At 37.5% G+C, this 27,067-nt stretch overlaps 1 protein-coding gene across 2 annotated transcripts in view; it reads right to left on the bottom strand.

Moving 5' to 3' along the window:
* ITGA11 (integrin subunit alpha 11) overlaps positions 1 to 27,067 on the bottom strand; it is a 245,237-nt gene that overhangs the window by 205,896 nt on the left and 12,274 nt on the right. The gene's annotated exons all lie outside the window — the stretch shown is intronic.

Here is a 27,067-nt window from a genome sequence, read left to right as displayed (position 1 = left end):
GAAGCTGCATGCAAAGAGTATGTTTTTAAACCATTTAAAATGATTTTTTTGCAAAATTTGCAAGGACACAGATTTTGAAAAGTTACTTAAAGGGCCATATTAGTTGAGAAATTATAAGCTCTAATCCATTAGGCAAGTGATAATAACTATTGACCCTAGACTGCTGTGTGTATAACCCCTGCAAAGGGGGTAAGCACATAGTAGAAGTGTCATTTGGGACCCACAGGGCACGGTCTTGAGTGGAATCAGCCACTGATCCAATCAGCAGAGCTAGCGGCACAACACAGATAACATATTGGATTATGTATTTGTACGACTATTATGGCCCTTTAAGTATGTTTATCTGTGGACAGTTAGGGACAGATATAAGTAAGCTTCTGCACTGATCAAACAATCACTGTGTAGCATATAGCTGGGTCAGAGATAACAATCATACACAGACCTCTCTAGAGGCAATGGGGAAAAAACATTTTTTAGTTAAATTACAGGAAAATCTGGGGGGGGGGGGATTAAAACAGTTTAGACATATTTTCACTTTGTATAATAGAACATTTTGGGGTAATACAATGTTGAGTTTATTGTCCCTTTAATCATAATATACCTTTAAATATGGGAAATGTAGACAAATAATCTGGATGCTAAGTTTAGCTGCTTTGCACTTGAGACACCTTATAATTATCCAGGATCAAATGATGGTGTCTAAAAATGTACTGAATGTGTGGGTTTTGGTGCTGACAGAAACTTTTAAATGTCATCTGCATACAAGTGGTACTTAAAAATGGCAATAGTTTAGAAGACCACAATGCAAATATTTAATCCCAGAAAAAGTGTGTGATGCATGTACTGAAATTTAGCATAGGGAAACCTGATGAGTCAACATCAGGAACTATGTGAGACCACATAAGGATACATGGGCAGAACTAGAATTATCAATGGTGTTTGACAGCAGATGTTCTAACATGATTTCTGCTGCAGAGGGGCCACACCTGGTCAAAATCTTTACCTTCCAAAGGTTTTATTGGTCTTTTGCTCAGCCTAGATTGTTGGTGAATATATATATATATATATATATATATATATATATATATATATATATATATATATATATATATATATATATATATATATACACACAGAAATAGAACCGCTCTATAAGGAACAAAGAAACCCACAGCTCTATAGCGATTTACCACCTGGAAGCAGCCTCTTTTAGCCCAAAAGTGCTTTTCACAGAGAATAGCTTTCCTGAAGTATATCAGTCTGATCCCACCTAACAAGGTCAGTCCAGCCCTGAAATACCAGGCAGGCAATCTCTCTCTGAACAAGAAACATTACAACCCCAGAAAATTGTCTCTTCCTTTTTTGGGCCTCGCCAATGAGGTGCAGTCATATTGCCAATGTCTGGATTCCCCCACCAACCTTAGGGAGACTTCCCCAGAGTCATATTACAAATATACACAGAAAGAGTAGCGCTCTCTCAGGAACAGACAACAGCTCAGTAGCTTGTTCTATGGTGATTTATCACCTGGGAGCAGCCTCTTTTTAGCCCAATAGTGCTTTTCACAGAGGAGAACTTTCCTGAAGTATATCAGTCTGATCCCACCTAGCAAGGTCAGTCCAGCCCCGAAATACCAGGCAATCCTCCTCTTAACAAGGAGCATGGCAACCTCAGATAATCATTTAATCCTTCATTGGACCTCATGAGTGAGGTGCAGTCATATTCTTCTAAGCAGATTAGGCAGGGAGTCCATGTCTGGTTTCCCCATCACCCTTAGGGAGACTTCCCAGGTTCATAATACAAATGTTTACCAGACGTGGACTCCTTGCACAATGTGCTTAGAGGGATATGGCTGCATTTAACTGATGAGGCCCAAAAGTGGCTGAAATGATCATCTGGAGGTTTCCATTTCCATTGTTCAGAGGAGAATTTCCTCGTATTTCCGTGCTGGACTGACCTTGTTATACTGTACTTCAGGAAAGTTCTCCTCTGTGAAAGCATTTTTATATACAAATATATACAGTACTGTGCAAAAGTCTTAGGCCACCATTAGATTTGTTGTTTAAGCAATGGTATAATGACCATATATAATTATTTTTCAATCTCTTTATTAGAATACAACAAGAAAATAGAGGATATTTGTATACAGTATTAAAATTAGAAAAAAATCATAAATAACAGCTTCTATTGCCTAAAGTGGCAGTATTTAGTGTTATCTCCCCTTACACTTGAGCAATAACAGGATACCTAAATGGAATGGAACCCTAATTATTGTCATTGCTAACACCTGTATTTGTTCTACTATTTCAACTCAAAATGACTGCTGTGAACAAGGTCTATTACACCAAGTTTGTGTAAGACATGGTTGAGCATTACATACACATGTGGTATCAGTTTTAATTATTGGGAGCTTGCTAATGAGACCAACTTTCAATCACATCAATCCATTCAAAAAGTCAAAGATCACAGGATTTGACAGACATAAAATTATACTTTTACATCAGCAAGGCAACTCTCAAAGGGAAATCAGCAAACAAACTGGATATTCAAGATGTGGTATTCAAGCTGTTATAAAGAAATTTGAAGAGAGGTCAAGGACAACAAAAGGACTGGAAGGCCAAGAAAAAGTTTCTCAGAGTTTCTTCTTTGAGAGACAGGAAGAAGTCCAGCAAGGACCTGGCTTAGCATCAGGCAGCTTCATCGGGATGCCAAGTTGACCCTTCTGCAGTCTGAAGAAGCTTGATCAGGAATGATCTTTGTGGAAAGGTAGCAGCCAAGAAACCACTTTTTCAGAAGGGGAACAGGATGAAAATCTAAGATATGCTTAAGCTAAAGACTGTAATGAAGATCAGCGGAAAAAGAGTATTATGAAGTGATAAATCCAAGTTTGAAATTTTTGGGTCCAATCATTGACAATATGTGAGAAGAAGAGTTGGATAGAGATGGAAGAATGAGTGCTTGTGGCCTTCAGTGAAACACGATGGAGGGTCTGTCCTGGTTTGGGGCTGCATTTCTGCCAGTGGTGTTGTCGATATTGTCCGAATTGATGGGATCATGAATGCTGAAAATTACAGGCAGGTTTTAATTCATCATGTCATTCCTGTGCCTGATTGGGAATGGTTTTATTTTTCAACATGATAACGATCCCAAGCAAACTGCTAATGCAGTGAAATTCTATTTGGAGAGAAAAACAGCGGATACAACACTGATAGTCATGGACTGGCCTCCACAGAGTCCAGACCTAAATATTATAGAGGCAGTATGGGATCACCTGGACAGATAAATAAATAAAAGACAACCTAAATCTAAAGAAGAACTCTGGAAAGTGCTGAAAGAAGCCTGGTATAATATACCGGAAGATATACTTCAGAAAACTTTCAGAGCGTCTCCCCAAAAGAGTTAAAGATGTGCTTAGTGCCAAGGGAGGTTAAACTAAACACTGACGTTTGCCTGATAAAGCCATTTTGTTCTGAAAATTGTGTTTTTTTATATTTTGTGTACATATCTCCTGTATTTTCTGTGTGTATCTTAATAAAGAGATGGTCATTAAAACTTTGCTAAAACAACAAAATTAATGGTGGCCTAAGATTTTTGCATAGTACTGTATATATATATATATATATATATATATATATATATATAGGGTGACCATATTGCCGCTTTAATAAGGGACACATATGAAAAATACATATGTCAGGGCTGTTTTCAGGGCTGTTTAAATAAATGTTTTGTATAAGAACCCTGACATATGTATTTTTCATATGTGTCCCTTTTTAAAGCATATACTTAACAAAAAATGTTCCAACACTCAAGGCAGGTAATGCAAGTCACCTAAGGGCCACCGCCCAGGGCCCAAGCATATAGTACAACAATAACAAGAAGGTGACAGCAAATTCCAAATTATTTCAGGGACGACAAAAGTACATGCCTATGTACTTTTGTCTTCACTGAAATAAATTGGAATTAGCTGTCACCTTCTTGTTATTGTTCCCTTTTTAAAGCGGCAATATGGTCACTATATATATATATATATATATATATATATATATATATATATATATCAGGGAGTGCAGAATTATTAGGCAAATGAGTATTTTGACCACATCATCCTCTTTATGCATGTTGTCTTACTCCAAGCTGTATAGGCTCGAAAGCCTACTACCAATTAAGCATATTAGGTGATGTGCATCTCTGTAATGAGAAGGGGGTGTGGTCTAATTACATCAACACCCCTATATCAGGTGTGCATAATTATTAGGCAACTTCCTTTCCTTGGCAAAATGGGTCAAAATGAAGGACTTGAACAGGCTCAGAAAAGTCAAAAATAGTGAGATATCTTGCAGAGGGATGCAGCACTCTTAAAATTGCAAAGCTTCTGAAGCATGATCAATCGAACAATCAAGCGTTTCATTCAAAAATAGTCAACAGGGTCGCAAGAAGCGTGTGGAAAAAACCAAGGCGCAAAATAACTGCCCATGAACTGAGAAAAGTCAAGCGTGCAGCTGCCAAGATGCCACTTGCCACCAGTTTGGCCATATTTCAGAGCTGCAACATCACTGGAGTGCCCAAAAGCACAAGGTGTGCAATACTCAGAGACATGGCCAAGGTAAGAAAGGCTAAAAGACGACCACCACTTACAAGACACACAAGCTGAAACGTCAAGACTGGGCCAAGAAATATCTCAAGACTGATTTTTCTAAGGTTTTATGGACTGATGAAATGAGAGTGAGTCTTGATGGGCCAGATGGATGGGCCCGTGGCTGGATTGGTAAAGTAGCAGAGAGCTCCAGTCCGACTCAGACGCCAGCAAGGTGGAGGTGGAGTACTGGTTTGGGCTGGTATCATCAAAGATGAGCTTGTGGGGCCTTTTCGGGTTGAGGATGGAGTCAAGCTCAACTCCCAGTCCTACTGCCAGTTTCTGGAAGACTCCTTCTTCAAGCAGTGGTACAGGAAGAAGTCTGCATCCTTCAAGAAAAACATGATTTTCATGCAGGACAATGCTCCATCACACGCGTCCAAGTACTCCACGCGTGCTGGCAAGAAAGGGTATAAAAGAAGAAAATCTAATGACATGGCCTCCTTGTTCACCTGATCTGAACCCCATTGATGAACCTGTGGTCCATCATCAAATGTGAGATTTACAAGGAGGGAAAACAGTACACCTCTCTGAACAGTGTCTGGGAGGCTGTGGTTGCTGCTGCACGCAATGTTGATGATGAACAGATCAAAACACTGACAGAATCCATGGATGTGCAGGCTTTTGAGTGTCCCTTGCAAAGAAAAGTGGCTATATTGGTCACTGATTTGTTTTTGTATTTGTTTTTGAAATGTCAGAAATGTATATTTGTGAATGTTGAGATGTTATATTGGGTTCACTGGTAATAAATAAATAAATGAAATGGGTCTATATTTGTTTTTGTTAAGTTGCCTAATAATTATGCACAGTAATAGTCACTGCCACACACAGATATCCCCCTAAAATAGCTATAACTAAAAACAAACTAAAAACTACTTCCAAAACTATTCAGCTTTGATATTAATGAGTTTTTTGGGTTCATGAGAACATGGTTGTTGTTCAATAATAAAATTAATCCTCAAAAATACAACTTGCCTAATAATTCTGCACTCCCTGTATATATATATATATATATATATATATCTATATATATATATAATATATATATATATATATAAATAAATAAATATATATATATATATATATATATAAACAGCTAATTAATATTTAAGTGTTTGAATGTGTTATATGTTTATGTATGGCATCCAAAGGTCAGGGGGCAGTGAGTTGTGAATGTCCTTCTATTTATGTACAGTGGCTCAAGGGTTTCTGCTTACATCAATATACAGTTAAAGCATTGTTGATTAAGAAAAATAAAATGTTGTATTTCGGTAGCAGTCTTTCACCAGAGCATGGCATCCTATCTGAAATGGTAATAATACCAATTTCAAAAATGGAAACCTAAATATCAGAGTACAGTAACCATACTGACCACAAATGCTTAAATGAATCTTACAGACTAAGGGTTAAATCAACATGGGTAGATAAGACTAGCAATACTCACATGAAATACTCATGACCATTCTATAAAATTATAATTAATCCTGGATGTCCCTGACCTATGATCGCACATAACTGGTCCTAAAATCCCCTCTAAACCACTTTAGACATATTCACTGTCAGGGAAGAGAACTGGCAGCAAAAGTAATAAAAAATGATGTCCCTATCATGGGTCTTCAACCTCTGAGACAAACATTTTGATAAAAAGGGAGTCACAAATAAACAGTAAATAATGGTTCCTTAATGGTTAATTAACCCTGTCAGATTCCAAATTTGCATTTTGCCAAAAATGATTGCCCCATGGCCCCACCCATGCCCTTCAGTTTTCTGATTTTTGTTTTACACCATCATTTTCTCATTCCTGGTTTCTAACTATTCACAGTTGCAAAGCGAGTTTCATTAATTGAAATTATCATCTTCACCCCCCAAAAAAAGTATTTTACTTTGCACTTCTGTTGGGATGGTTGGGTTAAGGAGGAGGGTGAGTGAAAATTACTCCTCCTTGATACTTCATGGCTAGCCACACTTCAAACCTTCAAGACACACCCTAACTATTTAGCCATTCCCCCCAAACTCCCAAGCTCTTTTGATGAAATACCTCTGCCTCCACCTGCCCTGACTCCATAAAACACATAACTTCACCCATTAATCTTCCTTGATTTGGAGTTAAAAATAATTAAAAAGTGCACCAAATGCAAGATAAAAACATATAAATAAATTGTTACACTCATATAATCACTATCTGATAAATAATAATTCACATAAATATTAATAAACAATTAATAAAAGGGTTAAAAGGTATATGGTATATCACAAGGTGTTTGAATGGAAAGCGCTATAATTTTTATATATATGCTGTATATTAAAAAGATTTATTTTTTTTATTTAGCATTTTAAAGAACATCTATTAAATTATTATTAATTATTTTCTTTAGTACTTCATAAATTTATTAATATTTATTTATTTTAAAATAATTTGATTATTAAAATACAATTACTAATCAAATTTTATTTAATAGACTTAGGGCGAGATATATACGGTGCAGGCTTCAGCGTAACTGCTAAAACACGTGTTGCCCGTAATTTTCCCTCGCACATCGGGGAATCACATATACGGCGCCGGCAGTTCATAAAGTGCCGTAAGTCGGATAAACTAGTGATTTTCAGAAATGTGCGTAAATACAAATTTCTGGAGTTACCTTTTTTACCCACCGATGCAGAGAGAGCCACTCTGTGGCCCTCTCTACATCGGCCAGCGATGGTGCCGATCATTAGTGGGTGGGAGCCATAGCAGGGAGGCGGCCCATTGCTGGATCACTTCCTGATCCGGCTGATGAAACAGCCACTGGTTGGCTGAGAAACGTGTTGCTAGTTTTATTAATATTTTTAATAAAGTAAGTCTTTAACTTACCACTTGCTGCCGCACTGCATCTATCTTCCACATTCACACTCTTATTGGACTGCTGGGAGTTCCTGACCACCGGAGAATAAGTCTACTGGGTGACCATATTGATCCCAGCTTGTCTCTATAGCACTAAGGGAGGTGCTCTACTAAATGTGAGTGTATTTTATACTTTACCATACCTCCCTTGTGCAAACAATACTAGGCCATATAGGCACCCTTGTGTTCCTTATACTCCTCGACAGATTACAGATTCTTTACCGGAGGCCAGTCTTCTGGGTGACTGTAATTGATCCCAGATCGCTCCATCTGCACCACTAGGGGTGCCACATCACATGTGAGTTTAATCGTCACATATATCTATCAGATTGTTCCATACAATATTGGGCCATGTGGCGCTTCTGTCCTTTTATGTTGTCTGCAGATCCATGAAACATACCAAAATGGGCCTAGATCAATACTTTGGGTTGTCTACTAAAAAAATATATATATGTGTAACAATGTAATATTTCTTAATTTTGAAAAAAAAATGGTTTGGAAATTGCAAAGTGCTACTTGTATTTATTGCCCTATAACTTGCAAAAAAGCAAAGAACATGGGTATTTCTAAACTCAGGACAACATTTAGAAACTATTTAGCATGGGTGTTTTTTGGTAGATTTAGATCTGTAACAGATTTGGGGGTCAAAGTTAGAAAAAGTATGTGTTTTTTCCATTTTTTCATCATATTTGATAATTTGTATAGTAAATTATAAGATATGATGAAAATAATGTTATCTTTAGAAAGTCCATTTAATGGCGTGAAAAACAGTATATAATATGTTTGGTACAGTAAATGAGTAAGAGGAAAATTACAGCTAAACACAAACACCCAAATATGTAAAAATAGTACTGGTCCCAAACGGTAAGAAAATTGAAAAGTACTGTGGTCACTAAGGGGTTAAATTAATCTAAAATTTAAAAAAATAAAAAAATCTAACAGAGAAAATAATAAACCAAATTATCAAAAATTAATCAAATTAATCCTAATCCCTATGAAAATAAAAAGCCCGCCCAAAATAAAAACACCCCCTAATCTAATACTAAACTACCAATAGCCAATTAAAGGGCTTTTAAAGTTAAACAGCTCTTTTGCATTAAAAAAATTCTAAGTCCCCCCTAACAGTAAACCCCACCAAACCCCCCAAAATAAAAAAAAGTAACACTAAAAAACCTAAGCTAACCATTTAGGGTTGCCACCCGCCCCGGTTTCACCGGGACAGTCCTAGTCTGAGGCTCTGTGTCTCGTGTCCCGGAACTAGCCTCAAATGCCCCAGGCTAAGCGCTCCCCTGGCGCAGTGAGAACAGACTTTACAAAATATAAGATGGCCAGAGGAGCGCTTAGCCCGGGGTTCCTAAAAAAAAAAATGGGTAGTCTGCAGGAGACACGGAGTATGATGATGTGTGACACAGTGGGAGGGGGGAAGAGGGTCGGAGGGGAGTCGTCACATCCTGCAGCAGAGAAAGAGGCAGGACATGATCGCGCGCGTCCGCCCCACCACCACCAGTTACCCTGAGTCCGGTCACACACTGTTCACGATGCCCAGAAGCAAGGTAATGCGCGGTCTCATCTCCAAACACTGCTCCAATAATTTTGTAAAGTTGTCACCCAAATGTTAGTTTGTGATTAACCCTAACGGCATAACAGTTATGTTGTTAATCTTGCTACACAGCACTATTTTACTTGGTATTGGGGTTTCAACTTGGTGTGTATATATATATATATATATATATATAACTATATAATATATATTATATATATATATATATAAAATAATATATATAATATATATATATATTATATATATATATTATATATATATATAATATATATATATTTTATATATATTATATAATATATATATATATATGTATATATATATATATATATATATATATATATTATTTTATATATATATTATATAATATATATATATATTATATATATATATATAATTATATATATATATTATATATATAAAAATTGATTTCATAATAAATTTGATGCCGCGAGAAGCCACGCCACAAACCACGCCCGAGACACAGACCCTCCACGCCCACTTAAAAAGGTGTCCTAGGAATTTTCTGGGCAAAAGGTGGCAACCCTATACCCATTGCCCCAAAAGGGGCATTTGTATGGGTATTGCCCTTAAAAGGGCATTCAGCGTTTTTACAGTGCCCAAAATCCCTATTCTAAAAAAAATAAAAAAAATAAAAAAATCCTAACTCTAACCCCAAATAGGTACTCACCGTTCCTGAAGTCCAGCGGAGAAAGTCTTCTTCCAAGCGGCGATATCTTCTTCCATCGTGGCAATCTCTTCTATCTTCATATAGGACCAAGCCGACACAGAGCGAAGATGAGACGAGCTCGGAACAGAGCATGGAGATCTTCTTCGTACTATCACCGCCGCACACTGAGGATTGAATTCAAGGTACGCGTTTAAATATGGGGTACCTTACATTCCTATTGGCTGATTTGATCTTCAAATTCAAATCAGCCAATAGGATGAGAGCTACTGAAATCCTATTGGCTGATTTGAACTGTTATGAGGGAGACTTAGAATTTCCTTAATGCAAAAGGGCTGTTTAACTTAGGGCAATGCCCTACAAAAAACCCTAGGGCTATTGGAAGTTTAGTATTAGATTAGAGGGTGTTTTTATATGGGGGGGGCTTTTTTATTTTCATAGGGATTAGGTTTAATTTTTTTAATTTTTTTATTTTTTTATAATTTGGTTTATTACTTTCTGTAATGTTAGACTTTTTTATTTTTTGTAATTGTAGATTAATTTAATTTTTTTATTTTTTTATTTTAAAGTAATGTTAGGTTTTTAATTGTAACTTAGTATTTTTTTAATGTAGGTAATTGGGGTTAATATAGGGGGGTGTTAGGTTAGGGGGCTTAGTAATTTAAATAGTTATTTTCGTTGTGGAGGGTTGGCAGTTTAGAAGTTACTAGCTTAATAAGGTTAATTGCGTTGTGGGGTTTGGTGGTTTAGGGGTTAATAGATTTATTAGGTTTATTGCAATGTGGGTTAATGGCGGATTAGGGGTTAATAGATTTATTAGGTTTATTGCAATGTGGGTTAATGGCGGATTAGGGGTAAAAGTTTTATTAGGTTTATTGCGACGTGGGTTAATGGCGGATTAGGGGTTAATATACTTTATTAGTTATTGCCGTGGGGGTTGGTGGTTGACAGGTAGCTAGATATTGCGCATGCGTTAGGTGTCGGTAGTTTCATATTCAGCGCATGGCTTACTGAGCCTGCCTATGTGCGGCAAGGTGAAAATGGAGTAAAATTTCTCCATTTTTGCAGCGTAAGTCCTTGGATACTAAACCCAATTTTTTCTTTCATGATTCAGACAGAACATGCAATTTTAAGCAACTTTCTAATTTACTCCTTTTGTCAATTTTTCTTCATTCTCTTGCTATCTTTAATTGAAAAAACAAGAAAGTAAGCTTAAAGGGAAACTAAACTCAAATTTTTTCTTTCGTGTTTCAGATAGATCATGCAATTTTAAGCAACTTTCTAATTGACTCCTATTATCAATTCTTCTTCGTTCTCTTGCTATCTTTATTTGAAAAAGAAGGCATCTAAGCTTTTTTTTCTTGGTTCAGTACTCTGGACAGCACTTTTTTATTGGTGGATTAATGTATCCACCAGTCAGCTAGGACAACCCAGGTTGTTCACCAAAAATGGGCCGGCATCTAAACTTACATTCTTGCATTTCAAATAAAGATACCAAGAGAGTAAATAAAATTTGATAATAGGAGTAAATTAGAAAGTTGCTTAAAATGTCATGCTCTCTCTGAATCACGAAAGAAAAAATTTGGGTTCAGTGTCCCTTTAAGAGCTGGCCCATTTTTGTTTCAGCACTTGGGTAGTGCTTGCTGATTGGTGGCTACATTTTTTTACCAATCATCAAGAGCTACCCAGGTGTTGAAACAAAAATGGGCCGTCTCTTAAGCTTACTTTCCTACTTTTTCAATTAAAGTTAGCAAGAGAATGAAGAAAAATTGACAATAGGAGTACATTAGAAAGTTGCTTAAAATTGTATGCTCTATCTAAATCATGGAAGAAAAAATTTGGGTTTAGCATCCCTTTAATGAACGATTAAACCGATATGTCTAGGTGACTAATCTGGTTATATTTCCGTGAGTTATCTTACAAATAGATTTTGCAATTTATCAGAAAAATATCTACTGCTCATTTGAAATTCATAGTAAGTGTTGTTACATTGGTTTTTATTTACTATGCATTTGATGATTATGTAATTCAACTGTATTTAATAATCCTTTACACAATTGAAGAATACATGCATTTTAGCATGTTTCCTAAATTCCCTGGAATTCATCCCATAAATTATGTATGTGAATAATTGTGTTGTAATGTCAGAGAGGGCGAAACTTTGGCAATTTGATATCAAGATTAGTGCCATTTGTGACCTAAGAATTAACGTTTACTTTAGAATTTTTCATTAAAAAAAAAAGGGAAGAGATATACAATTTTTATCTAGAGTCTCACCCCTTTCTCACTTCCTCCCTAGATATTTTAGATGGTTATGCAGAAAATCCAAAGAGCCCAAATCATCTTTTTTCCATGGACACTCAAGTACTTTTGCCAATTTTTTGTTTACATAGAATTTTTTTTACATCACGTCTGTTTCCCAAGAGCCATGTGGAGCTGGCTCTTCTGTGAAAGATGACGCTTTGCTCTCCACTTAACAAGCTCAACTTTTATTCTTCATGAGCAATTTCCTTTCTTTCAGTCTCAAGATACCTTACAACAGATGGGGCATTACATAACTTTAGGAAGCCATCTCAGTATCCAAATCCAGGAATTACTTTGCCAAAAAAGACTTAGATGAAACATGACTAATTCTCCAGATAACTAACCCTTTTCTCTGATAACTAATCACTTCAGGATATTATAGGAAATTATTTCTCAGAGTTATCTCTTACAGACACAAATAGTTTTTTTGGAAGATTTATCTTTAAAGTTAAATTACAAAAAAACAAACAAATTTGTGTGTGTGTATTAAACACCCACATGAAGTAAAATATTTTCCTTTGCTCATATCAATAAAAGCATTAACTAAATACATTTTAGATCCAGAAGAGCCCGAATAAGATGTTATGGTTATGTAACTTGGCTGCTCCTAGGGTGGTAATGAGCCATAGAACAACCTTTTATGTTATTGTTCGTTCCAGGTTGAGCGCTTCTCTCTTTTAGTATATGCAAATTATGACCCTGAGGGAAGTCTCTCAAAGGGTGGAACGGTAAACCATACGTAGATCCGTTGCTCAGTGTGCCTCAGTGGCTGAAACTCACTGACGAGGCCCATACTAGGCCGAAACATACATCTGGGGTTTTGCCATTTCTCTCAGTGGGATTGCCTGGTATTTCGGGACTGGACTGCACTGTTTAGTCAGGACCAGACTTATATACTACAGAAAAATTCTTAGCTGCGAACGGCACAAGTTGAGCAAAATGAGACTGCTTCTAGGGTGGTAACTAGACATAGAACAAGCTATTATGCTATTGATCGTTCCCAGGTTCAGCGCTTTCCTCTTTTAGTCTATGGAAATTATGACCCTGAGGGAAGTGTCCCTAAGGGTGATGCTGGAAGCCAGACGTGGACCTGTTGCTCAGTGTGCCTAGAGGGATATGGCTGCAACTCACTGACGAGGCCCATACTAGGACGAAACGTACATCTTGCTGTTTCTCTCGTTCAGAGAGGGAGTGCCTGGTATTTTGGGTTTGGACTGCACTGTTTAGTCAGGATCAGACTGATATGCTATAGGAAATTTCTTCTCTATTAAAGGGACATTTTAAACAAAAAGAGGTTGTTACCTAGACATAAAACAAGCTTTTATGCTATTGTTTGTATAGAAAAAAAAGAGTGTTCCTGTAGTAAACAAACTATTAAGGAGTATACTTTTAAACAAAGAACTTTATTTTCCTGTGCAGACAATTAAAGAAACCTCACATTCAGAAAATGACACTTATTTAACATAAGAGTAATACAGGAAAACTTTGATACATAACACACATGCATAAGGGTTAAATCACTATTACATCCATTCCCACCTACCCCGAAATAAACACACAAGACACACTGCTTGGAAGAAGACAGAGAACATGGTCACATTTATTTACTCACACAATTTAAATACTAAAGTTTTCTTAATTTAAACACTAGGTAGCGGCATCAGAGTTCCTAAACTACACATAACAAACACCAAGCACCCTGAGGTTGACGGACCAATTAGGATTAATGCAAAGCCCCTGCCAAGCCTTGCCCTTCCAAAATTATTAGTAATTTCCACTAGGGAATTTACAGGTCAGCAGTCATGTGGGGAGAGACGCTACAAGCTGCTACTTGCAGCATCTTGCCCCTTCCCATTAGCTCGACCATATCCACACGGACCCGCAAAGTGATCTGGGCCATAAAATAGTCTGTTTCAATTAAAAAACACTAAGCAGTGGGTTATACATAATAGAAATTGTTGCAATATGTATTATTTATCATTTAAAATAATTTTAGTTTTTTTTAAAACTTAATTTGTGCAGTGTCCATTACTTCCTGTCAAAGCCCCACGAGGGGGCTGGAGTCCCTACAGAAAGGCATAGCTAGCTTTTAGCCATAAATCTTCTAGAGTAAAATTAGCTGGTTTACTATTAAGGGAACGTTAGAGAGACAGGAAGTCAGGTTCTGCCCATTTTCAGAAGAGACAGAATGCAACTTGAGAGCATGGCCTCTATTTATCAAGCTGTCAACCACAAATACGCTGGAATTCCGCAGCGTATTTGTGGCGAGCCTAATTCGCCTTAGTTATCAAACCCTACAGAACAGCAAAAGTAGAATTTAGTGACGTAACATACGATCCGTCGGACTCAGTCCGACACAGATCGATGCTTACGTCACTACAGATGTTCCGAACGCAAGCAGGTACGCTCGGCACTATTTTGGCCCAGCGTACCTGGTTTTCAATCAGCCGCCCTGGAGGCTGCAGATGCCATAGGAATCAATGGGAGTCGGAAAGCAGCGAAAGCTTATGTTCGCTGCTGCCCGATATCCCATTGATTCCTATGGGAATGTCTACACCTAACACCCTAACATGTACCCCGAGTCTAAACACCGCTAATCTGCCCCCCTACACCGCCACCACCTACATTATACTTATTAACCCCTAAACTGCCGCTCCCGGACCCCGCCGCAACTAAATGAATTGTTTAACCCCTAAACCGCCGCTCCCGGACCCCGCCGCAAATAAATACAATTATTAACCCCTAAACCGCCGCTCCCGGAGCCCTACGGAGGTGGCTTACATTATATTTATTAACCCCTAATCTGCCGCCCCCTACACCGCCGCCACATACCTACATTTATTAACCCCTAATCTGCCCCCCCTACACCACCGCCACCAACCTATATTTATTAACCCATAATCTGCCGCCCCCAACGTCGCCGCCACTATATTAAATTTATTAACCCCTAAACCTAAGTCTAACCCTAACCCTAACACCCCCTAACTTAAATATAATTTAAATGAATATAAATAAATATTACTATCATTAAATAAATTATTCCTATTTAAAACTAAATACTTACTTATAAAATAAACCCTAAGATAGCTACAATATAACTAATAGTTACATTGTAGCTAACTTAGGGTTTATTTTTATTTTACAGGCAACTTTGTATTAATTTTAACTAGGTAGAATAGTTATTAAATAGTTATTAACTATTTAATAACTTCCTAGTTAAAATAAATACAAATATACCTGTAAAATAAAACCTAACCTAAGTTACAATTACACCTAACACTACACTATAATTAAATACATTTTCTAAACTAACTACAATTAAATACAATTAAGAAAAATTATCTAAAGTACAAACCACCCCCCACTAAATTACAGAAAATAAAAAAATAATTACAAGTTTTTTAAACTAATTACACCTAATCTAATCCCCCCTAATAAAATAAAAAATCCCCCCAAAATAAAAAAAATCCCTACCCTATACTATATTACAAATAGTAATCAGCCAATAGAATGTGAGCTCAATCCTATTGGCTGATTGGATCAGCCAATAGGATTGAACTTCAATCCTATTGGCTGATTGCATCAACCAATAGGATTTTTTCTACCTTAATTCCGATTGGCTGATAGAATTCTATCAGCCAATCAGAATTGAAGGGATGCCATCTTGGATGACGTCACTTAAAGTAACCTTCATTCTTCAGTTGGACTTCGTTTGAAGAGGTTACTCCGTGTCAGATGTCTTGAAGAATGACCCGCTCCGCTCCGGATGGATTAGTTATATTGTAGCTATCTAAGGGTTTATTTTATAGATAAGTATTTAGTTTTAAATATGATTAATTTATTTAATGAAAGGAATATTTATTTAGATTTATTGTAATTATATTTCAGTTAGGGGGGTTAGGGGTAGACTTAGGTTTAGGGGTTAATAAATTTAATATAGTGGCGGCGACATTGGGGGCGGCAGATTAGGGGTTAATAAATATAATGTAGGTGGCGGTGGGCTCCAGGAGCGGCGGTGTAGGGGTTAATATATTTATTAGAGTTGCGGCAGGGTCCGGGAGTGGCGGTTTAGGGGGTAAACAGAATAGTATAGTGTGGGTGCTTAGTGACAGGGTAGCAAGAAAGCTGTAAAAAAGCCGGATAGCAGCGAGATCGATGACTGTTAGTTAACAACAGTCCGCTGCTCATCGCTCCGTACTTGGTGCACGGCTTTTTGACAGCTTTTTTGATAATTTTGGAGAGCATATTCAGGTCCGCAGCAGCGATGTTAGGCGATCTTAGGCGAGCGTATTGGTGCCGTTGAATGCAAGTAAGTTGACGGCCTGATAACTAGAGGCCCATGTCTGCTCCCTTATCAGGCTGCAAGTAGTGGCTATACTGAGAATATATAAGTGTTCATTTTGCAAAAAAAAAAAAAAAAGTATTTTTCTGTTTTTTTTTTTTATTTTTTTTTTTATTTGGAACTTAAACTGACCACCCTCAAAGAGGACAAAAAAAATGGACGCAAGCACAATTATGTCAGCAGCAACATGTGCAACAGGAGAGAGTTGCTTAATGTTCTACCAATCAATACATGATATTACATATGATGGTTTATTGGCATCAAAACAGTGCATAAAGCAGGTGCCTACCCCCCACCCAACACTGATAGATAGACGTATAGATAGATGAAAGATAGATTATAGATGATAGATAGTCAGTCAGATAGATAGACAGACAGAAAGTGAGAGAAGAGATAGGGAAACAAAGATTTGATTGAGTAGGAGATCGTAGCAGAGTCAAAGAAAGAGATAGGGAATAGGAAGGGAAGGGAAAGAGAGGAATTGAGACTGCACCTCAGTCTTTTTTTCCTTATTAGATGCAAGGGATGGATAAATCTGCCTGAGATGTATAGCCAGCTATATAGTCTGTAGATCTATCAATGTGTCATTACTCAAGTAGTAAGTAACTGTTTTACACACTAGTTAAAACATATAGCTCAGTGTAATATAGCAGATCTAGGCACCTGCCCCTCAAAGGGTCCTCTCAGTTTTTCTATGCACCCTACAGATGTGAAAGTGATTATGAAGCTTTCTGATGAGTAATGACAGATCTTTCACATTGCTATGGTATCTCTGTCCCAAGCAAAGCGGAGGAGCTCTGTAGTACAGTGACATCACAACATATCTGGGAAATTAAAATTGCAAAACCAGAGCTGTCAAGTGACATTATCATATAATGTAACACTCTATTAGTGGTCTCTACTCCAGATCACAGTATAAATAGACATTCTCACACTGTAAAAACAAGATATAAATCAGATTGTGCAAGTCCCCCTCTGATTATCTGGCCTCAGAGTTAATCTATGATTTCATATTTCATAAGAAAAGAAGAATAATTATTTTGTGCTGCCTTAAAGGAATATGAAACCCAATTTTGTTATTTCATGATTCAGATAGAGCATGCACTTTTAAGCAACTTTCTAATTTACTCCTATACTCATTTTTTCTTCGCTCTCTTGTTATGCTTTGTTGAATGAGCAGCAATGCACTACTGGTTGCTGACTGAACACATGGGTGGGCCAATGACAATCAGTATATGTATATGCAGGCACCAATCAGCAGCTAGAACCTATCTTTGCTGCTCCTGAGCTTTCCTAGATAAACCTTTTAACAAAGGATAACAAGAGTCGGAAGCAAATTAAATAATAGAAGTAAATTGGAAAATTGTTTAAAATTGTATTCTCTATCTGAATCATGAAAGAAAAAATTAGAGTTTCATGTCCCTTTAAGCATACAGATGCTCCACCCCTACTAGTCTTATATATATATATATATATATATATATACCTCTCTTATTTTTTACATACTTATTGTCAATAACCCACACAGTGCAGTAAATCCAGTGTTACTAGTAGTAGTAGAACTAGTATTAGTAACATATTACTATGACATACACGGTGGATGGATTTAAATTGCCAGTAAACTACAAAGTGCAGTGATTTGTACTGATCTGTTTCCAATAACACATATTGATAGAGATTTAAACCCAGTAGTTGCCAGTAACACACAACAATAATTCTACCCCTGTGATGCCAGTAGTCCACTGAGTGCAGTGATTTAACCCTTATATGGCTATTCACAAACACATAGCAGTGATTTAACCTGTTAAACATCTAGTGATCCTTGATGTTATTGATAGAAAATGGACCATGATTTCTACATGCCACCCTGTTTTGTTCTCCTCTTCTTATTCAAGGGTAATGTCCTGTGTGTGTAATGCCTGTTTGCTGTTACTTACCTTCATCAAGATACCCCCATGAAGGGGAACAGTGGTGGGGCATATCGGGAGGAGCATGAGGCAATCATGTGCCCTCCTAGACATCAGGGCGGCATTCAGGAACTTATTGTGGGGCTCAAACATGTCTAAACACCCCAAAATATACAGTCATAGACAGGACCTTTCTCTTCCTAGGCCTGAATATGTTTAGGTATTAATCAATTCTTTAAATGATTACTGGAAAATATTATCCTTAGGTGACCAAGTAACATTATTAAAGGGACATGAAAGTCATAATTAAACTGTCATGGTTCAGATAGATCATGTAGTTTTCAGAGACTTTTTATTTTACTTATTTGATCAAATATACTTCATTCCCTTGGCATTCTTTGTTGAAAAACATATGTAGGTAGGCTCAGGATCAGTAATGTAATACTGAGAGTTAGCTGCTGAATTGTTAATACACACATATGCCTTATTTCATTGGTTCGTTCAGCTTGCTTCAAGCAGTCCATTAATGCTGTGGGGCTTCCTTTAACTATATGTTTAAAATGTTGTAGCGGGTTACACAAAGTTATTTACAAGCAATAGTGCAATAATATAATGCTCTAACACATAGGAGCATTTTCTTTATGCACATCTGTGTCTCTTTAAAGGTTAAAATCTATAGATTAACCTTTAGGTAACCATTTACATTATATAACAACATGGAGTTATGAAATCAATTATGGTTCTCTGGCAATCCTATGTCCAAGAATCAATCAAGAACCAGGGCCATTCTTAATATTGACTGGACCCTGGGCAAACATTTTTTTGCCCCACCCCCCATGCAATTTCGCTCTCCATCCCAAAAAAACAACTAAATCAATTTTTTTTTTTTTTTAATTATTAGCCCAGCAGTGGATCATCCACTGCTGGGCTAATCATTTTAAAAAAATGAAATAAATTGCAATATTTGAAACTGGACCTAAGCAGTACTAATAAGTAAATAAATATATAAATTCCTCCACTGTGGATTAATTTAATATGCTTTTGAATGTGATTCTGGTCTGAGGTTAGCTGGTTAAAGAGATTTAGGGCAGCCAACAGCAAGGTAAAGACTGAGGAGGAAGCATGGAGGTACAGACAAATATAAGTTTACTGACTGGAACAGCAGAACTACTATAGGAAGCTGTAAAATCTGAGACAGAGAGAAAAAAACTATACAAATAAACCTTACCTTAATGTGTGAAGTATCAGCATGACACTATACATTAGCGACAGCAGCACATGTCACTTCTTTGCTAGGAACAAGTTCCCTCTCACCCTGCACTAGAAAATGCTGCATGGGGGAGGTGCGTGTGTGTACTCACTTATTCTTCCCACTGACACCTGTCTACAAAGCACTGTTCCCCTAACAAACTTCAGTTAGTTTATCTTGGGGCCACATCAGAAAGAGCAGGGCTAAGGGGACCAGCAGACTGGATGTTGTCTGCCCAAGGCTGCATGGATACAGTGTGAGATGAGTCACACAGCCGCAAGACTGAAGAGAGCAGTGTGTGCAGCTGCACAGATGCTCAAATCCTAACGTGCCTGCCGCTCCAGCTTTCTGCTGCATGAGCCTACAGTCAGCCCTACCCAGAAACAATCCCCACCACCAGAGCAGTGACCTGGTAACAGTGGTAACCCCAGCAGGACCTTTTCTGATGCAGTGGGATTGACTGGATGGCGAGTTAGGGCTTAGCATTCAGTGCTGCACAGTGCACATCTAAAACAGCACATGGCACTAGCTTGGCATATCACATGACACCGGCACGGTCTGGCACAGTTTCTCACAAATAAATATGAGCAGAGAACTTTTGACTGTGACAGTATTAGGACTGACTGTGCTCCCCCCCCCATGTCACATGACATCAGCAGTCTGGCATGAACCAAAAAATGTATTTATTTTTTTAGGACTCTTGGGCCCCTCAACACAGACTGGGCCCTGGGCAGCTGCCCCTTTTGCCCTGTGTTAAAGACAGCCCTGTCAAGAAACATTAAAGGGACATGAAACCCCAAAAAATTATTTCATGATTCAGAGAGAGAATACAATTTTAAACAACTTTCCTTTTTACTTCTGTTATCTAATTTGCTTAGTTCTGTTGATATTCTTTGTTAAAAAGCATACCTAGGCATGTTCAGGGGCAGAGAGCTTGCTGCTGATTGGTGGGTGCACTTATATGCTTCTTTTCATTGGCTTACTGATGTAGTCAGTTAGCTCCAAGTAGTGCATTGCTGTTTCCTCACTACCAAGGATACCAAGAAAATGAAGCAAAATATATAAGTACATTGGAAAGTTGTTTAAAAATAAATGTTCTGCCTGAATCATGAAAGAAAAAATTTGGGTTTCATGTCCCTTTAAGGGAACATTTATAAAGGTGCTGGCATTTTATATATATATATATATATATAGTTGTAAAACATTTTTAAAAACTAGTTTTTGTTACTTTTAAAGGGATTAATTGTAAAAACAAACACATAATGGCAAACTAAAGAGTTATAATCTTTAAAATATTCATACATCAAATTTTCCATTAGATCATAATGTATTTAACTGTTCTTTTTATTGAGCTATTTTAAAAGTATCTGGGTTCTAAGTTCCCTCTAAAGCATTCACAGGTGCGCATATTTTAACCCAATATACATAAGCAATAAAACAGAATACATAGTTTACTCCCATTTTTTAAAAGCTTTAGACCATACAATAATTTATTAAAGGGATATTCAAATGTTAAAAGTATATGCTTGAAAGGGACATTCTAGCCAAAATTGCAATTCACTTGGATGCATTTTAGTTTTGAATAGAATAATATACATGTATTTGCAAAAATGCTTCTAAACAAATAAAAGCTATAACTGTTTCAAAAGCATATTTAAGTATGCACCATGTACCAAAGGTGCTTGTACCATCTGGTAATGACTCAATTTGTTAATTACTGACATGATACAAGCCCCACTGGTGATCTGCACAGCTGCAGTATTTAAAATGCTGGTGCAGTGAGAATATCTAGCTATACCTTACATGCGCATGCAGACAAAAATGTTATCGCATTTTAACCGGAATGTCCCTCTAATTTGCTACACAACGCATTTTTTGTATAAGTGACTCAAATTTACTTTTGTTTTACTCACACGTAATTGGGTTTAACAGATAAGAAATGTCTTGCTCTGGGGTTATTAATATTGGGGGTTATTAGTATTGCTGTTTCTGAGCAGTATATACAGCAGGTGATTGACAAGTTGTACTACTGCCTCTCCGGATTGGCTCATCGGCCATGTGCTGATGAGGGGCTGCACCACTTTGGGGGGGGGGGGGGATTAAACACACAGGGCTAGATTACAAGTGGCGCTCTAAAGTTATTACTGGTCGCTATAAGATATTAGAGCGCATATTACAAGTTGAAAGTAAATGGATGCGCTTGAGTGAAAACAAAATTTGCGCTTGTCGGGTTAGCTTGAGTTAAGGCCATGGGGACAATTTATCAAGCTCCATAAAAGACCACTGCTTCATAACTTGTCCGTCTGCTCTGTGGCCGCGGACAGAAATTAACCCGATCGAATATGATCGGGTTGATTGACACCCCCTGCTAGCGGCCGATTGGCTGCGAATCTGCAGGGGGCGGCATTGCACCAGCAGTTCACAAGAACTACTGGTGCAATGATAAATGCCGACAGCGTATGCTGTCGGCATTTATTGATGTGCAGCGGATATGATACGCTACATTGTATCATGTCCGCTCGCACTATGATAAATCTACCCCCTTGTGTAAAGTATAAGGGTTAAAAAGGAAATGTGCACCAAACACAACACAAATACATTAAAATAAAGTGTAATACTCGTATATACACTTTCTAATAAAAAATATTCATATACTTATTAGTTTAAAATGTCATAAGGATTAAAAAGGATATGGTATATAACAAGGTGTTCGACTGGAAAGGGCTATAATGTATATATGTATATATATATATATAAGTTAGCAAGGGAATACGGCACACACTTTATCCTTCCAACCACCTGGTGCTCAGCTTAAGAGATACATACAGTAGAACAAATGAGCTGAATCCAACGGACGGTCTCCGTGTTGCAGAGGATCCAAAAACAGCAGGCACACAGGTTTTCATAAACAATCCGTTTAATAAATGCAAAGAAACCAGACGTTTCGGCTCTAACACGAGCCTTTTTCAATGGTATTCAAACCGGATGTGTCAAACAGCACGCAAACCTGTACCTTAAGTACCCACCCATCCCCATGTGAGCACCAATCAGCGCACACACCCGAGACGCACCCTCACACACAAAGTAATCAGACCGGGCTTCAAAGAAACACAGCTGCTTCAAAGCAAATGCGGCGTGATGTCATCACGCTCACAGCGCCGAAATGAATCGCTTAGAGCTACGGGTAACCATAGAAACACAGTGTACACGTAAACATCAGTGTTTAATGGTAGTGTGAGGGGGCGCGACATCAGATGTGTAGCTGTCAGGTGAACTATTAACAAACCGTGGGCAGTGAGTGAGTGAAAGCCCAAAAAAAAAATACATCGGCATATATATACAGAAGTAAGGTATCTAAATATTGATGAACAGGGAGAATCATTAAATATAAATTATTCTCAGATATGCTACTTGAACCAAAGGTTAAACAAATAACACAGCCCTCTATACTCACGGTATCAAGGCATGTGGGTAGTAGCAAAAAATAGAGGGGGAAGCAACCCCACTACATAACAAATTATTTTAATTATTTAAACTACATCATGCGATAAAAGAGTAGGTAGAAACTTTAAATCAGGATGACTCCCAGATGGCCATAGCTTATTTATACATATAGCAACAACCAAAGTCTATATTTGCAACAGTGTCCAAAGTGAAGATCCACTGGGCTTCCATCCTTAGTAAGGCTAGACCTCTGTCACCACCCCGTCGGTGGCGGGGCACATGGTCAATCAGCATCACTCGCAAGGAAGAGACACCATGTCCTGCTGCTGCAAAGTGTCGTACAACTGGCTGTTCCGATTGTCCTTTGTTGATGGCCTGACGGATGGCTGTTTTATGATTTGCCAAGCGTTCTTTGAACGGCGTTACCGTCTTGCCTATGTAATATCTCGAACATGGACAAATGATAGCATAGACCACATATTCTGAAGTACACGTGAGTCTGTGTTTGATCTTATAGTGCCTGTTGTTATGGGGGTGTTTAAAAGAGGTTCCAGTTATAAGATTATTACATGTGACACAATTGCCACATTTGTAGCACCCAGGTTTACCTCTAGTTAACCACATCTGCTTTTCATAGCAGTGTGTAGGATCACTAAGCACCAATAGATCCCTGAGTTTACTCGCTCGTTTGTATACCAGCCGTGGTACAGAAGCATCAACAAAGGGAAGGCTAGTGTCCTTAGAGAGCATCAACCAATTCTTCTTAATCCCGGTCTGAACCATCTTAGACCCCGGGGTATAAGTAGTTATGAAATTCAGCTGCTTGGGCAGTTCAGTCGTGGTCCTTTTTGAGGTTAATAGGTCTTGTGTCAGTCTCCTTGCTTCACAACATTGCTGATCTATCAGAGTGGGTGGATAACCCATCTCCAAAAAAAAAATGTCATTGCGGCGCTGTGAGCGTGATGACGTCACGCTGCGTCTGCTTTGAAGCAGCTGTGTTTCTTTGAAGCCCGGTCTGATTACTTTGTGTGTGAGGGTGCGTCTCGGGTGTGTGTGCTGATTGGTGCTCACATGGGGATGGGTGGGTACTTAATGTATAGGTTTGCGTACTGTTTGACACATCCGGTTTGAATACCATTGAAAAAGGCTTGTGTTAGAGCCGAAACGTCTGGTTTCTTTGCACTTATTAAACGGATTGTTTATGAAAACCTGTGTGCCTGCTGTTTTTGGATCCTCTGCAACATGTCTAGGTATGTGTACATATATATATATATATATATATATATTTATTTATATATATATATATATATATATATATATATATATATATATATATATATATATATCTATCTGTGCATATATGTATATACATATGTATTTATGTGTTTATATATGTATATACATACATATATACATACACATCTATACACTTATATATATATATATATATACACACACACAGTATATATATATATATATATATATATATATACACACACACACACACACACACACTTTGGAGCTCTTTCCAGTTAAATTCCTCAAAAATTTAAAAATCAGGGCATCAAGCTCCATTCGGAGCTTGATAAATATGTCCCAGAGAATGCAATTTTAAACAAATTTACAATTTACTTGTATTATTTAATTTGTTTTATTCTCTTGGTATCCTTTGTTGAAGAAGCAGCAACGTAGAATGGCGAGCTAGCCGAATGCATTGGGTAAGCCAATAACATGAGGGATATATGTTGTGCAGCCACCAGTCAGCAGATCCTGCGCCTATCTAGGTATCCTTTTTAACTCCAAGAGAACAAAACTAATTAGACAATAGATGTAAATTGGAAAGTTGTTTAAAATCACATGCTCTATCTGAATCATAAAATAAAAGAAATGGGGTTCACAACCGTTTAACTGTCAGAGAGGGCAGTAGTGTCTTGCTAGGCAATGTATTTCCACACTCTATTATAGCAGAAAGTGTTAAAGGGATAGAAAGGTTAAAGTTGAAATTTGCATGAATGCATTTCAATTTTGAATAGAAGCATTCATAGTATATGTGTGTATGCTGTTGAAAAACAGTAATACCTTTTTCTTGGTAATAGAAGTATATTGCAAAAATGTTCATATTTAAAATTTAAATGTTCCTATGCACATTTACAATTGTGACCGTTCTATCCCTCTAACTGTAATTGTAAAGTAATTAAACAAAAAATAAATAAATAATAGGAACTGCTGCCTAAAAACTTTCATGCAAATGGTACAGCTGACAAAAAGCCAAAATCATAATTGATCTATGTGTATGCAGCATTTCTGTCACAGGGTTTGAGAATACTTAAGCTCCAAGATGGCAGTGGTCAGTATGAAGACGTGAAGCATCAGCATATGGCACCTTTAAGGTATTTAAATAGGAAAACTGTTTTGAAAAAAGCTGCAAGCACAGGAGGAAATACAATAGCATTGTGAGTATTAATCATTCTATTGTAGTTGTGCTCAGCAGTTTAACCCCTTAAAGGGACAGCATACACCAATTTTCATATAACTGCATGTAACACCAGCATAAAGAATAATATGCACAAATACTGATAAAAACATCCAGTATAAAACCTTTTTAAAACTTCCTTAGAAGCTCCCAGTTTAGCACCGTAGACGAGGTTAGTCTGGAACACCCAGTGAAAGGGGTTGGAAAATCTGTATACATCAATATACATCTACAACTTTGGGGCTTGGTTAGGAGTCTGAAAATCAGCACAATGTTATTTAAAAATAAGCAAAACTAAACACTCCCAGATGGGCTATATAAATGGATCATCTATAAAACATGTATGCAAAGAAAAAATCTAGTGTACAATGTCCCTTTAATGTTTAGCTCTTAAGAACCAGCACTACTTTTCTGGGACTCTTTCTGCTGCTATCTCACTAACAGTGGCAAGATCGTGCTATTTCTGTATGCCAGTGCAGAAAGACTGAAGCAGAGAGACAGAGACATTATGTGTCCCTCTTTGCATCAGGTAGCAGTGGTGCCGAACATTGGTGGTGTAGGAGAGTCAGGAGGTAGGCGGGTGGGCAGCCCATCATTGGAGGGGGGCAGGAATGGGCTGGACGTGGCAGGAAAGGGTGTGACCGCACATTACGATAGCCCTCCACTCGTAATCTAGCCCTAAGTACATTTTATAAGCATAATATTGCGGAAATTCCCGCCTCCCTGTAGTCAACAGTGCCACTGTGTTAAGTTTTGCCTTTCATTGCTTTCCAGTGCTGATGTGATTGCACACGTGCAGCAACTCTCCTTCAGATATCTGCAGTGTAACATCATTTCCAAAATGGCGGCATCCATAATTAGAGGGTGGTGCATGAATTGTATTTAATGTTTAATGTCCTTTAAACAAGCATCTCTAAGTAATTAACCAAATACTCCAAGAATCACATTAAATGAGGATCACAAGTCAAAACTACTTTATATAACTTGTTAATAGATATGAGTTTTTAGGTAACAGTGCAAATAAAACACATCCTTGATAGAGGCTTCTTGGAAGGCTTAACAAACCAACTCCTACGTTTAGAGTTAATATTATTAAAAATGTGAAATTCCCATAAGGATAAGCATGCATTTTCTATTTCCAACGAACAGCTTAAAATAATTTGTTGACAGCCATTAATCTATTATTCTTCCATACAATTCCTGGTCATACGAAATAGCCAACAATGACGATTCCTAAACATCCCAAATGAAATACAAACATACCACAAAAATGCAAACATATGGAAAATGATTTTTCTGTTCTCACTGGTGCATTTAACCCGTGCCTCATCATCTCTTTCTGTTACATGTTGGTAATAACAAAAATGTTTCTGTTGGTTATGGTGTTACATGTTTTTCAAACATAGCTACATTATTGGAATACATCTACCTGAAACCCTCCCACGTCTTGGGACATTTGTTGTGTGAAATCATCAACGGCATTACTAGGTACATCACATTACTCATAATACCATAAATGTCATTGCTTGTGATATCACATGACATCACCCACTTAATGTGTTAGTTATATATATATATATATATATA

The sequence above is a fragment of the Bombina bombina genome, chromosome 6, assembly GCF_027579735.1.
Source record: "Bombina bombina isolate aBomBom1 chromosome 6, aBomBom1.pri, whole genome shotgun sequence".
NCBI classification, from domain to species: Eukaryota; Metazoa; Chordata; class Amphibia; order Anura; family Bombinatoridae; genus Bombina; species Bombina bombina.
The sequence above is the reverse complement of the archived record's forward strand: the minus strand, read 5'-3'. Positions and strand labels throughout refer to the sequence as shown.